The sequence below is a fragment of the Centropristis striata genome, chromosome 9 (genome assembly GCF_030273125.1).
Source record: "Centropristis striata isolate RG_2023a ecotype Rhode Island chromosome 9, C.striata_1.0, whole genome shotgun sequence".
In the NCBI taxonomy this organism is placed as follows: domain Eukaryota; kingdom Metazoa; phylum Chordata; class Actinopteri; order Perciformes; family Serranidae; genus Centropristis; species Centropristis striata.
In genome coordinates, this window is record NC_081525.1 from 32869008 (window position 1) to 32883490 (window position 14483).

Sequence of the window (14483 nt, forward strand, 5' to 3'; positions counted from 1 at the left end):
CGATTGATCCTTCATCTCCAAGAGGTCCAGGGGCCCCTGGAGGCCCCTTAAGTTTCTAAAGATAAAAAGGTCACCTCAGTCACAACATATTATTGTTTTCTATTTTTTTAGGCTAGACTGTATTCACACTGGAAATAAAGTAATGATTTAGTAAGTTGTTGGAATAAGTGAAACAGCTGTTATTTTTGTATTAATTGAGCAGCCGTGTAGGATTTCAAAGAAACTGATTTCAATAAACTTGTATTTATTGGGGGAAAAAAAGATTTTAAGTGCACTTGAAAAAAGAATTACTCCTACCGGCCAGGAAGAAATCAGCTTTTTATAGATCTTCTTCTTCTGCAAGGGCATGACAATAGAAAATATATATATTTTAAATTGTAAACCTTTCAAAAAAATAAAAATAATATCAAACATGACAAATGCAATAATTAGCAACAAAAGATTAACTAACTGGCAAATTTGTCATCTGATCTTAAGTTATGATGAGATAAGAAATGCCTTTATTAATCCTGTTAAACCTTTATACGTTTTGCAGTATATTAAATGCCTTTCCAATGACTTATACAGAATCATACTATGAAACTGCTATTTTATGAGGGATGAATATATAAACAACAGGTGCACTACCTGTATCAAATATTTGGAACAGCTAGAATACTAGCATGACTTATTTCACCATATCAAAAGTCAAACAAGTGTGTAGCACCAATGAGAGAGTGGATACTGGGTCAGAGCTGCAGTTTACCTTGAAAGCTTCCCATTCTTCTTCAGAGGTTTTAAATACAACAATGGCAGGCATCCCTGGAGGACCAATGGGGCCTCTATATCCTGTCCGTCCAGTCCTGCCCATAACGCCTTGATATCCCTAAGTACACAGAAAACAATATGTCTCTTTGATGGGGGAAACTGAATGAGTTTAAAATAAATTGTCTATATTCTGATCAATACTGACAGAGAAAAAAAATACAATTTATAATTAAATAATTATCTATTAAATCACATTTGCTAAAGCCATTATTGACCACTAGGGGGCAGGAGATCTCCACAAAAAGCCGACAGAAATGTCCTTGAGATAAGTGTCATTTAGCTCAGTGCAGCTTAGGTTAAAAGTTTAAGGAGATTTAAAACCGTGAAATGTGAAAATAAGGCTTAAATCTGACTGTGGTGCCCTGAAACTGTGGTCTAAACCAATTTGCACGGTCTTACAGAACTCACTTCTCATGGCACCAAAATGACTGTATCAGGTGTTACCAGCCTGGAGGTGTTGATTATCTAACAAAGTGAAGAGGCCAATTTTCATCAAAAAACAGAAAAACAGGACCTCTGGTTTCAATGAAGTACACCAATCAACAATTTTTGAGGGCTCACATGTGCAATCAAATATTATTGACTGGATTATAAATTATATTGTGAGAGAATTTAAACTTATATTGAACGCTAGTATTTTGTAGTTGAGGGAAGTAAGGATATAATTGTATCTGTATCAAATATATAGGGTATTAACTACATTAATCAATTTTGGGAGAACCTACAGTTGCCTATAGAGAGGGATGCATGGCAAGACTAGTAGTAGTCTTTGATAGACACTTGGTGAAGCTGCAGTCCAGTTTATGTTTAACTGTGGTCTGTTTTAACCATACAGTCTATGGTTTTAACTGAGTTCTCATTAGCACATAACGGAAAGTAACTGTTTCTAATGTTAAGGGGCTAAATCCTATCTGAGTCAAACGTCTTTCAAAACACCTGACAAATATAAGGCTAATATTCACTTATTTCTTACCTTCACTTTGACTGACCAACTCCTGAGAAATATGTCATGTTAACTTAAGTTAGCTTTGTGTCGCTAAGCTAACTATTCCCCTCATCTTTTCACCTTCCACCGCTTTACATTGTGATTTCTTTGTTGTTATATTATTAAGTAAGTTTCCTGTAAAAACTGCTTGTGTGTCAACTGGTGTCAAAGTTGTATCCATTACCTTTAGAAAACTATTTTAGTTACGTTAGTTTCCAATATCCATTACGTTAATCATTCGCTAACTGATATGTTAACGGTTAATGCTTTACGTTAACAACAGCTAAGGTTATGTAACTATTAACTACATCAACTACATCATTAATCACTTTTAACTTTAATATTACTATTTTAACAGTGTTAACAACAGTGTTGCTTTAATCCTTTTTTCTTGCCAACTGATTTAACTGATTTAACTGCTCTCCTTGCTTGCGTGCTAGCTTTTACACACTGCAATGTGGCGTTCAGGTGTTGTAGCTGAGTTGTTTTTTATATTTTTCCAACTAAGATTGAATAACACTACATTTCGTCATCAACTTGTGTTAAACACATCTTGAAAAATTAATATTGCACTCTGATGTATTTATTTTTTTAAATTAGTCGATCAATCAGTTCATGATGATCAGTTGAGTATCAGTAGAAAACTGCACTTTAAAATGCAACATTTTTTGTTCCCTTTTCAGTCAATTTGATGTTCAATTCGTTAAATAAAAGAATGTTGGAAATAATAATGTTCCTGAATTTTATTTTGTTCTAATTCAACAATCGTTTCATTTTTGGATTTTATCAGGGCACTGAAAGCAGAAAAAAGATTAAATTTAGTACTATTCAATATCTGTTTATCTATCACAAGAAATACTCTTATCTGGGGGTTTTTCCCCACAGCATTAGCATACATTTACCTCATGTTGGGTATCACTGGCCTTCTCTATTGGAGACTGACAAGTGTCTGTCAACCAAAGCAATGACCTAAAACCATCAGCTTCAAGTTGCATACTAGGGCTGTGTAGTTGGGCAATATGTTGGATAGTATCTAATTACCACTATGAGTTGTGCAATACAAATAACAATCTTTTGATTCAATGTTGATATAAAATAGATTTGGTTTAACTTAATACATACTTTGTCTCCTTTAGGCCCTGCTGGTCCTGTTATTCCAGGTGGACCCTGCAACCCCTGCTGAAAGAGTGAGGAGGATAATAATCACTGCCAAAAAATAATGTACTGTAACCTTTTAGTATTCATAAATGAAAGCAGAGTGGGATAACAAAACAGAAACTAGGGCAGAAATTAAGTTATAGAAACGAAGGTTATTAGGTCGAAATTCTGATTAATCTATTGTAATTGTAAAATATGGGTCAGAGTTTAGGGGGTTTGTAAACTTCTGGAATTAAAACACAATTCAGTTTTCAGTCTGATTTACCAGAGGGGTTACAGTACCACAGCTTTGCCAGAGGAGGGTGACAATGGTTTTCACTTTCTACTACAAACACACATACACACTTGAATGGCTTTCAAGGTGCTAGAATTGACACAGATATATGTCGCCATCCCAGTCATCAAATCACCTCCACGCAAACTCAATTTCACCCAAGGTTATGACAGAAAAGGAGATGAGAATATCAAATAAATGTGATTAAGATTTCCAATGTGAATTGTTTATGCATTCATAACATCATTAACACTCAGTCTTCAGTGTCACTGTGAATACATTTTATGATTTAAGTATACCAAGGCCAATAATGATGAAAATAACTTAAAATGTGAAATCCAGCTTTGATTGTAGATTATGAAAATGTACACAGGTACTGCTAAATGTAAATCATAATAATCTTACCCTTTGACCTCTGATCCTAGGTCTTAATCCTGCCCCGTTGTGTCCGACTGTGTATGTAGGAAGCTGATTGGCTGCTTCAATAGTCTGCTGCGGGGATTCATCCTCTGATTGGATGAAGGAGTCTTCAGTGCTGAAGTGGGAGATCTGATCAGGTAAGATTTGATCATAACTCTCAAAGATGTCAGTGTCATTATCATAACTTTCTTTCTCCATCTCTGCATGTCTTTGCACTTCCTCCTCCTCTGAATGTATCTCGTCTCCATCTATCTCTGTCCCACTCCCCTCCTCTACACCTGGGCCTAGTTGCTGGGCTGATGTTTCTGTTTTGGGTGAAACAGTTTGCACTGTGCCCTCCATTCCCTCTTTTATCTCACTGGCTGAAACATTACCCATCCCACCCTCTATGTTTCTGGTACTTAGTGCTTCTCCACTTTGTTGTGTGGGAGTTAAAACAGTCAGATTTTGGGGTGGATCTTTTTTAAATTCCGCCTCAGTTGCGTTGTCTTCTGCCACTGTTAAGAGTATAGTATGAGGGCCTGCTGAAAGTGGATGCGTAATGACTAGTGGTGATGCCTCCTGCCTCGCCTCCCTCACTCCTCCTTCAGTTGAATTGACAAACCCTGATTCTGTGATGGGGCCTGAGATAAGAGTAGATCCAGTAGAGAACTGTGGCTCATTAGAGAAAGATATCTCTGTACTTGCAGTTTCTGCATCTTGTGATGAGACACCTGGAGCTGTGGGTTTCTCAGGTTGAATGTTAACACTTGAAACGGCTGTCTCAACACTTTCCAAGACAGATGCGTTACTTAGTCTGGAGCCCTCCGTTGCTTCAAGTAACGGCTGATGTGTGTGGACTGAAGGAATTATGATACTTCCTTCTGTGCTCAATAGCTCCTTAATTGTCCCTAATATGTCAGGATGCACATTAGACAACTTCTCATTTCCAGTCAAAGAGGGAGGCTGTGGTTCAGTATCTCCATCTTGATTTACTTTGTTTTTCACAGCCGCTGATTTGTCTTTTCTTGCGTTGGTTGAGCCTATAGTCTGAGTGTCGTTGTCAGTGTGGGTTTCCACTGCAGCTTTAGTTTTTACATCCTCTGAATCAGGATGTGACTCTGGAGGGGAAGTGCTGCTCACTGGATCCACCCTTGGTATCTGCTCAGTGGGAGCAGCCTGGAGCGTCGTGACTTGGGGGGGATTTTCTGGTCTTGATGATACTCCGATCCCTGGCTCATCTATAGCTGCACTCTCCTGAGAAAGGTTTACATAAGGAAATACATTACCTACACTGCATGTACTGAATTCTTTTTTACTCAGTCTACATTTTACAATCCTATGTAAGAATAACCCAGATAGATTCCATTTTAGTCACTTTATATTTTGAGTAATTAAGATACTTTGCAGTTTTGCATCAGCTTAATCATGAGTTGTCTGGTTCTAATTCTGTAAAAGCAATATTTAAAATGTTAATTTCTTGTATTTTTAGTTCATTGATACAGTAATTCATATAGTTCAAAACATACAGTTAAAGGTTCAATTTGCTGTGCCTGTTTTCTGTTAAAAAGTGTTTGCCACAGATGTCTACCAAGTGTGAAATGTAGTTGAGTAAATAGTAAAATTTGTCCTCCTGAAAGGCAGTGTAAAAAAAGTATAAAGTACCATAAAATGTATGCCGAAAGTGTTTAGGCTACAATGTATATACATACACGACAACCATGCCTACAAAGGCAGACATTACAGTTCAGTACTGTGCTGTCTGAAATGTAAACACTCTCACAGAAAATGCTTCTGGCGGGAACACACACAAGTATAACTTGCAGTAAGTGTCCAAATCAAATCACATTTTTATGATGTTAAACCTCTCTGAGACAAACTCTCCCTGTGAGGCTTCCACAGACAGACAGACAGACAGACAGACAGACAGACAGGCAGGCAGACAGACAGACAGACAGACAGACAGACAGACAGACAAACAGACAGGCAGGCAGACAGGCAGACAGGCAGACAGGCAGACAGACAGACAGGAATGGTGCTACCCTTACAAGTCATCAATAAATAAAAAGCATCACTACCACCTCAGGAAACACAGATTTACAGATGAATGGAGATTATTAAATCAGTTAACAAACACAGGTGTTTTCACTTATTTTTTTGCCTAATTAGACCTCTTTTATTGAGACTGTGTGGGAGTGAACAAGTTTAATTACTGTATCCCTGAACTGCCTATTAATTTTCTGCCTACGTTTTGTGAGCTCACATTATTTCTAGCAGAGCTTCACCTTATTTCAACCTGTTCAGTGGCCAAAGAGGACAATTTAGGAAATTCAGCCAGTGAAATTCATTAAGTCTGACAATTTTGCCTTGATTTCTGGCTTAATTAAGGATTTTTTAATACTAGCAAATATGGCAGAACATGTTTGTCCTTGTGAAAGAATGCAACAAGTTTACTGGGAAAATGTCATGCATTATATTAATCTAACAGCAAAAATAAAACTAGCCTAAAACTACAGACTACAGACCGATCTAGAATATCTTTGTAAAATGGTAAATGAAAACCTGTGTATGTGTGCCAGGCCTTTAACGTGTAATCTATAATACAGTAGCTTTAGTGATTCAATATAACACATAAAAAGCAACAAAAAATAGTATACTTTTTGATGAGCACAACAGCAACAGCATCCAAGTTATTCCTAATTAAATATTTTTTAATTGCCTGTTATGCTTGATTGAGCACAGTGCCGGTCTGTAAAGTTTCCAATATGAGGATAAAGGAGCAACAAAGCAGATGTTCTCGGAGCATAAACCCTGTGAGAAAAACCCAATAGTTTAGACAAGTGTTTTATCAGACAGTGGTGTGCTGTTTGTACCTGAGTGTCACTCAGGGCTGAGCAGGTGCTGCTGTGATCTCGACAGTGCTGCTCTGCTGCTGTCGGATCTCCTAAGACAAAGACCATCTGCTGAAGGGCGCCCTGAACGCACCACAGAAACACAAGAGACAGAAGGTTACCATTTCATTCCAAACTCAGGTTTATAGCTCCAGTGAAGTTCATTTTATTTCCAGGACATTGCTCTCTGCTACAGTCCTTTTTAATACTACCACAAGGGGGCACAAACACACCCCTCCTGTCAGTGCTCAAGATTTACTGTCCCTCTTGCTCCCACTGTCTTTCTTTTCATACATCCATGTCTTTTCCCCTGTTGCTGATTGGCTGGGATAGTGTTGAGTGGCTCAGTCTGAGTCACTTTGTTTCCCATTTACAGAGCCAGGGCTGTGAGGAGATAGCTTCTGAATTTGACAAAAAAGTGTACTGGATTGGAACCACTGACTGCACCTTTAAAGGTTGTACATCATTTTTTGAACTTTAACAACTATACAACTGTGGTGCAGCAGAAACAAATTCAAACGACCAGGAATAAGAACTTGAAGAAAAACAATAATTTAATCAGAATTGGAGTCCTTCATTCGTTTTCCCTCGGTCTGACTGTGCTGTGGGTCACATACTACAGAAAAAGTGGAGAAGAAAAAGCAAACAGTAGGCAATTCTGGCTTGATAGTAAAGGTAGCATTTTCTTTGGTCCTTCCTTTGGTTTTGAAATTGCCTTAAATTGACATTGTTGAAAGTAATTTTTCTAGTAACTAAATTGTATTGAATAAATAAATAATAACCAGGCCTGATGACAAATTCAAACTCAAAAAGTGGACTGTTTCAACCATCATAATAAGTTGTCATCCCTCAACATGAAGCATTTATTATGTTAGGTAAGTTTATCCGCTGTTTTGTAAATACATGTCACTTGTTTTGAGGTCGAATGCTTTTTTCTGCACTGCCCCATGGTAAGAAAGGCTTTTTGACAAGATTTACTTGTTGAATTGAAAATTCTCTCCTGCCTCTCTTCCTCTCACATGTTCATGTAAGAACCCCCCAAAGCTGAGGCAGAAATATTTGAGCTAATGGTGAAACACCATGTAACTCACAAAGAAACTGGTGCACAGCCAATATTAATGACAACAACAGAAAAGCTAGTGAGATGGTCCAAAGCTTAAAACATGAGGTACTGTATATAAATTGTGCTCAGCCTTTTCAAAGCATAATATAAGGAGGGAAAAACCAAAAAGGTACCAAAAAACGTTGTGTTGAACTGAAGCAGGTTATACACAGTCCTTTGCATTAATACTTTATATAAAAAATCTAAATCTAAACAGATACACACATAATGTTTTTGCTTCTAAGTTGAACCCCATCGACAAATTTAACCTGAATCCATCAGCATCATTTTAAGAGAAACCAAAGATACAGACAGTAAGACTTACGCAGCTCAGTAGCAGTAGCACAACCACAGCACCCTGCATGGCTTCTGATAAAGGAAACTTCTGGACTCCTCTGACTCTAACTGCCTTACACACTTACTGTAAGTTCAGGGGCTGAACTTGAAAAACACACACACCCCTCCCTGCAGGACTGAGCCCAGTGCTGGCCTGGCTAAACACACATTTACAGCCCAGAAAGATGATGAACTCAGCAAACCAAACCAGACACCCAAAGTACAAACACACATCCACACACATCCACATATAAATACATATATCTTGTTCTTCCTGTTACAATGCAGCACCAGACAGGTCAGTGTTCACCTCTTAATACTCAGAAAGCTAGAAGAGAGTTTGAACAACAACAACAAAGACTTGTGTGTTGTCTACTGGGTGTAAGTCCTCTGTGGTCAGAGCAGATTGATGGCGAAGGTGAGACTTAATAGAAAACACAGCTGTCACTGATGTGGGCTTGAGATGAGGGATGAACTTCCTGTCCGGAGGAGCTCATCTTATCAGCCTCCTTTCATTCAAGTCTTATTCCCACTCCGACTTCATCAGTCCACACAAAAGACCTGCATATTTGGATCTGCCAGCTCAAGGGTCACTATAAGACAACCACCTAAAATGTTTAAATGTGCAGTGATTTGGCCCCTAATTTGTAACAAACAAACCTATTTATACAGTATGCCTATGCTTAATTTGCCATTGAACTTCACATTGAGGCATCCCTCCTCCCTTTTCCGTCCAGGGTCAGGAGGGGAGGACTGTGGCCCAGGTGAGGAATGTGACATGAGGATCAGAAGAGCGAGGGGCTGTTGCCTGAGGACGGTTGTGTTGGGTGAGGTCGGGACTTACGGTAAAGGGTGTGTGTTGAGGATGAGAAGCTCCTCCCAACAGCGACAGGCCTAAAGTGCTGATCTGTGATCCCAAGCCTCGACGCCAGGGGGTGCTCTCCTGTAGACAACAGTCCAGGTACAACTCCAGTCTGGACAGAGAGACGGACAGCGAGAGGGTATGCCACAGTCCGTCCCACAGAGGAGCAGCAGGAAACCTGTCAGACAGACCCGTGAGAGTTTTACTGTCACATACAACAAAAACATGGTTGATTCTCTACCTGACAGAGTAACTTAACACCCAGATGAATAACTGCATTTACTGTCCTGGAGTAAACTCCTAAATCAATGCATCAGGGTGAGAAGTTAAACCTGCTGTGTGGAACTACTGTCTCCCCCCTTTGGCAGTGAGAGTAATTACACAAACACTGGTGAGCTCATCATATCTACCTGCCCCCATGAGGACCCCTCTCTTCCATTGATCGGCTTTAATTATTCCTCTGAACACCCAGTTTCCTTTTTAATTTTTAATTTTAATTTTCTTTGGATGCCATACACCCAGCTGCTGCTCCATCGCTATTGTCTCTCCTCCCTTCCTGTCGCCTTTAGCTCTGGCTGGTTGACATAAAAGCACCACTTTAAGTCAACACTGATACTAGATCACCATAACTGCCAAATACAGAGAGCTTTCCCAGGCCAAGATAGGCTTAATCAGCATTGTGTTAACTTGTTTGGCACGCACGCACATTTAAAATATGCTTCACTATCTTCATAAAAAAAGAAATATGCAGACTTGGTCTATGTGACTTCTGCTGGGTTTTAAGTGCAGGATATATCATCAAACTAATATCTTTTTATATTTCTAGAAGCAATAAATCAAATTCAAACTCAAGCTTAGCTAGATTCTGACTAGAAACAACTCATTCAGTGGTGGACGTCACTTTGTGCCTCATTATGCCTTTCTTTGTGGTTGTATGAGTGTAAATGTGTGTGTGTTTTCTCACTCATAGTGTTGCTCCGCGGCACCAACGACAGTGAAGAGTCTCGGCCCCACCTTCAGCTGAAAGAGCTCCTCCCCTTCCTGCCCTAAAATAACCAACAGTGACGTCTCCTCTGACCACCGGTGACCCAGACGCAGACGCATCAGCACACTCAGCTCATCTGGAAAACTGTCATGTAAATGTTAGCACATTCACAAATAAATGTACAGAAGACTCTCTCTCTCTCTCTCTCTCTCTCACACACACACACACACACACATACACACGCACATTTTGTTCACTGGACATGGACGAGAGTACAGGATAGTATGGATGTTAAACACACGCTCGTGTTGTCACAGAGAGACTGAAGACTTTCCTCATAGTGAGCCGCTTCACGTGTGAACGTAAACTGTATCACAAAGCTGAGAGATTCAGCCGGCATTAGTACCCTGTGTGTGTAAACAGTCAAGGTCAAGTTTAACACCAAAGCCTGCAGCTAAATCCTTTCAACCTACACATCATGGAAAGAAAAACCATCCTCGATAAACAGGTTTACTGCAGTCACATGTGACCTTGTCAGCTCTCTGAGAATGAGAAATCATCATTTATAGTACAAACTAAACTAGAAGGGTTTGTCGGCAAAAGTAGATATCTCCTTTTTAATTTATTTTCATTCATCACATTTGTGTGTGTGTGTGTGTGTGTGTGTGTGTGTGTGTGTGTGTGTCTTTGCAAACCAGGCAATATTAGTCAAACTTGGGTTTTCTTTTTATCACATGCTAAAAGATATATCAATCAAACCATTATCAGTTAATTGATTTTAAAAATGCCACATATCTGTTTCTGCAAATTCCCTGTGATTTGCAACACATTGGATGAATTTAAATTATGAATACATTATGAGGCAATATACAATGAATAACAATCTTGGACAAAATGAACATCATGCTGTATTGAAGAAGACTTAAAACTATAGATTAAGACCATAAACACATGATGAAAACGTGGAAGAAGTAGGGTCATTGTCCTATAAACTTCTATACAATCTGTCTATGGCTATGGCTCCTACCTGTCTGACCAATGCATGGTGAATAACAGTACTGACATATTGTCTTTGTTTGAAATACACGTTGATAGAAAATTCTTTGAAAATCTCACCTCATAGCTGAGAAGTCATTTAGCTGTTATGACTGGTAAGGTAAGATTATGAGTCTGAAAGTAAGGTTATATTGGTAGAGTAGTATTAATAAAGTATAGAACCGATATATTGGCTAAGGATCCGTATCAGCTGATATTTACCTTGTTGACTGCCATCAGCATTTCACAATCAGTGCTGACTTCCTGTTGAGAACTTTGCTTGTTTTGTGGCCATGAGTCAATGAAACCTAACCCTATTTAGTTCCTCTGTGAAGTTATACAGTGGGTTCTGCTTGAAGCCTTATTTGTTACTTACAGAGGGCCGAACACTGCAGCTGTTGGTAGGGACAGTGTTGCATACTGTCCAATCTGATAAGCCAAGCATCCTCGGTCATCTTCTGTTGTTGACACGTTGTAATGAGCAGCTGACTGCATGTGCAGGAGCTGCAGTAAATCCACTTCTGCAAACACAAGGGGTATATTATAGATTATTGATGCAATATGTGAGATTCACTAGCAGAATTCTGCACTGCTTTGCTTCAGAAAATAGAAAGTAAATAAAAACATTTGTTGACAATTAAATGATTAGCAGTAAATAACTTTAATACACAAAACTATAAGCAAAAACGTCGGGCTTTTGCTACTTAAAACTGGAGAATGTGGAAGTTTTGGTGCATGCTTCACACCTCATGAAAAAACAATAGTTAAGATTTTTCCACATGGGTCTTTTCACTTGAAAGTTTAATGAGGTAATATGAAGTTTACTAGGTTCTGCAGTAAATAAAAAACAAAACGCAGCACTCTTGACATCAAACTAGCATAGCTGACTGAACTAGTTTTTGACCTCTAAAATATGTGGTTATTACCAGCAGTTGAATGTAACTCAGTACATATACTCAAGTACTGTACAATTTTAAGGGTACTTTTACTTTACTTTATTTATGTAACTTTACACTTCTACTGCACTACATTTTAGAGGCCAATATTGTACTTATTACTCTGGTGACAGAGCTGACAGCTTTAGTTACTTTTCAGGTCGGGATTTAACATAAAAAAAACACACAATCCATTTAAAATACATAACAGTATATTACGTAGTTAAAATAAGCCCTACACTGTAAACAATTGTCTTGTAAATTAACAGTAAAATACTGGCAGCAGGGTTGCCAGCATTCTACTGTTAATTTTACAGTTCCTCTCCTGTTATTTACTTTACAGTATGTTACTGTGATAAAACCACATACTGAATTACAGAACAATCCTGCATTTCATTGATTTTTACAGTAGACTTAAACTCAGTATAGTGCTGAAGCTAGTTGAAATACTGTTGCAGTATACAATGCAGTTTTTTTGTAAATAGAGCATATAACAGTATGTTACTGTCACAATTTGGCTGTTTAACAACAGTAAAATGCTGTTTACATAAAAGTATCATTAATAATTATCCAATAATATATTTGGAATATATAAAACATTCTACATAACAAGTACTTTTACTCTCAATACATAGTACATTTGGATGCTGATACTTTTGTTACTTTTTGTACTTTAACTGATACTTTTGTACTTTAGTGTGGTATTAGTACTTTTTCTTAAGTTGCTTACCTTTCACGTCTGCAAGTGTCACATTTCCTCTGTCCCTCCCATGATCCTTTGCTTTTGGATGGAGATAACGCTGCTGTGGCATGCTCACTTCTCGAGACAGTCCACCCGATTTCACTATGAACAAACAGGTTTGAACCCAGAGCACCGAACGCAAAGATGAGTTCAGCATCATGTCCTCAATAGACTGTGGAGAAAGAACACCTCAGCTGCAGGTACACATGGACCAGAGGGCCGGGCCTAACTGGCATCTCCGTCTTCTCACATACACACTCGGCTTATGTTCTGATCTCTCAACAGCTAACTAGATATCTCACCTACGTCTCTGCTCTGTATCCAGGGCCCAGGAACCTTTGCACCTGGTTATTTGGGAATATGAGAGCATAGAGGCAGAAATACTCTGGGAAACACTGGAGGATACAGAGGGTTCTGTGAAAACCATAAAATATCACAGTATGGTAAAATTCTGGGCGTGCACATGCATTTGACGTTTTTCTAAAGTGCGTTCAAACATTAAAAGGAACAAGCACTAGATGTTATTGTTGCAGATCATTTCCATCAAGAGTTCTTCTTCTTCTATTGCTTTCTGTCTGTCTGTCTGTCTGTCATTAAGAAAAGATTACCTTCCAGGTAAGTCCTGTGTTCACATTTCAGAAACATGTCAAACTCAACATATTACATTAACAAAACAGCACATGATATAAATATACATCTTATTTAAGGGGAACAACAAATGGTTGAAAGTTGGTATGTTCAAAGATACCGACAGTGGGTGCTGGGACTGCAAAAAGCTGTTTCTTCTTTACTCTGTGGGAGAAGTGGTTTCAAGAGGAGTACCAGAATCTGACGCTGAATGGGCAGGGCTGTCTGACGAGTTCGCCTGCAAACAACAAAAACACAACAGGGAGCAAAGTACCATTATAGACTCATTCTGCTGCAGTTTGGGCTGTTAAATGAACATCATGTTTCACTGAAGAAGATTTGAAACTCGTGATTAATTTTCTTACACTTCTGCATTAGCTTCACTTTTCAGGCCCGGATGCTATGTCCACTTCTTTCTAGTCAATAGCTGTTTTTCCATTAAAGTCAAAGCGAATTTTGAAATTATATATATATATACATATATATATATATATATATATATATGCGACATTTCAATATTGTATTGAAATGTCGCATTACAGAAAATAGACATTAGGGACATTTCCATCAACTGGTTTAAAGTGAATAAACAAAGCTGCAAAACGTACTTTTGTCAGAAGATGGCAGTTTAATGTATTGCTGTAGGCTAATCTGTCAGTTAACAGTAGAGGAAACTGAGATTGTGCAAGAGAGAAAAAAACAATAAAAAAGAGGTTGCTAATTAGACAACTTTGGCCACCCACACGAGAATGTGGGAGAATGAAAGAAGTCTTCAGGAATTGGGCAACTTATAATTGTTCTTTGATGTCAGCTCGTCTTGACTGGCAGAGCAGAAAGAGCTGATCAGTCATGTGAGTTAAATATCCGCTTAATTTGATTTGTTGTTGTATATTTATTGATGACTGTCCAATTTATTTATTAATTTTAATATATAATATAATTTTTTTTTATTTTTTTTTTTTTATTGTTTTATATTTGGCATCAGGTGATGCATTCCAGGATGCTACAGAAATACAAACTCATCGTTTACATGGTAACTTCCTGAGATACATATCAAAACAATGCATATAACAATGCATAATCAATATTTACAGGCAGTATGCCTTTTAAAATACAATTTAAATGATAACAATTTAAAAAAAAACATTCTGTTCGGGGATTTCAGCATGACTGTAATCACTGCTTCATTTTCACGTTACCTGATAGCGCTAAAATAAACATGTTTTTTAATTGACATTAACCTGAACGGACTTTGAAGAAACATTTTCAAGTGGACAGCAATTGTGGCAAGTTATCGTCTTTTTTTTTTTTTACTGGTAAGTGCGTCAACATAAATACATAGGGT

At 38.2% G+C, this 14483-nt stretch overlaps 1 long non-coding RNA gene across 1 annotated transcript; it reads right to left on the reverse strand.

Moving 5' to 3' along the window:
• On the reverse strand, window positions 1-2959 carry LOC131977418 (uncharacterized). Its single transcript, XR_009394888.1, has 4 exons — window positions 2915-2959; window positions 746-865; window positions 298-336; window positions 1-55 (listed from the first exon to the last, which is right to left on the reverse strand). It is a non-coding gene; the product is annotated as an uncharacterized LOC131977418 (long non-coding RNA).
• Window positions 2960-14483: the final 11524 nt, after the last annotated feature.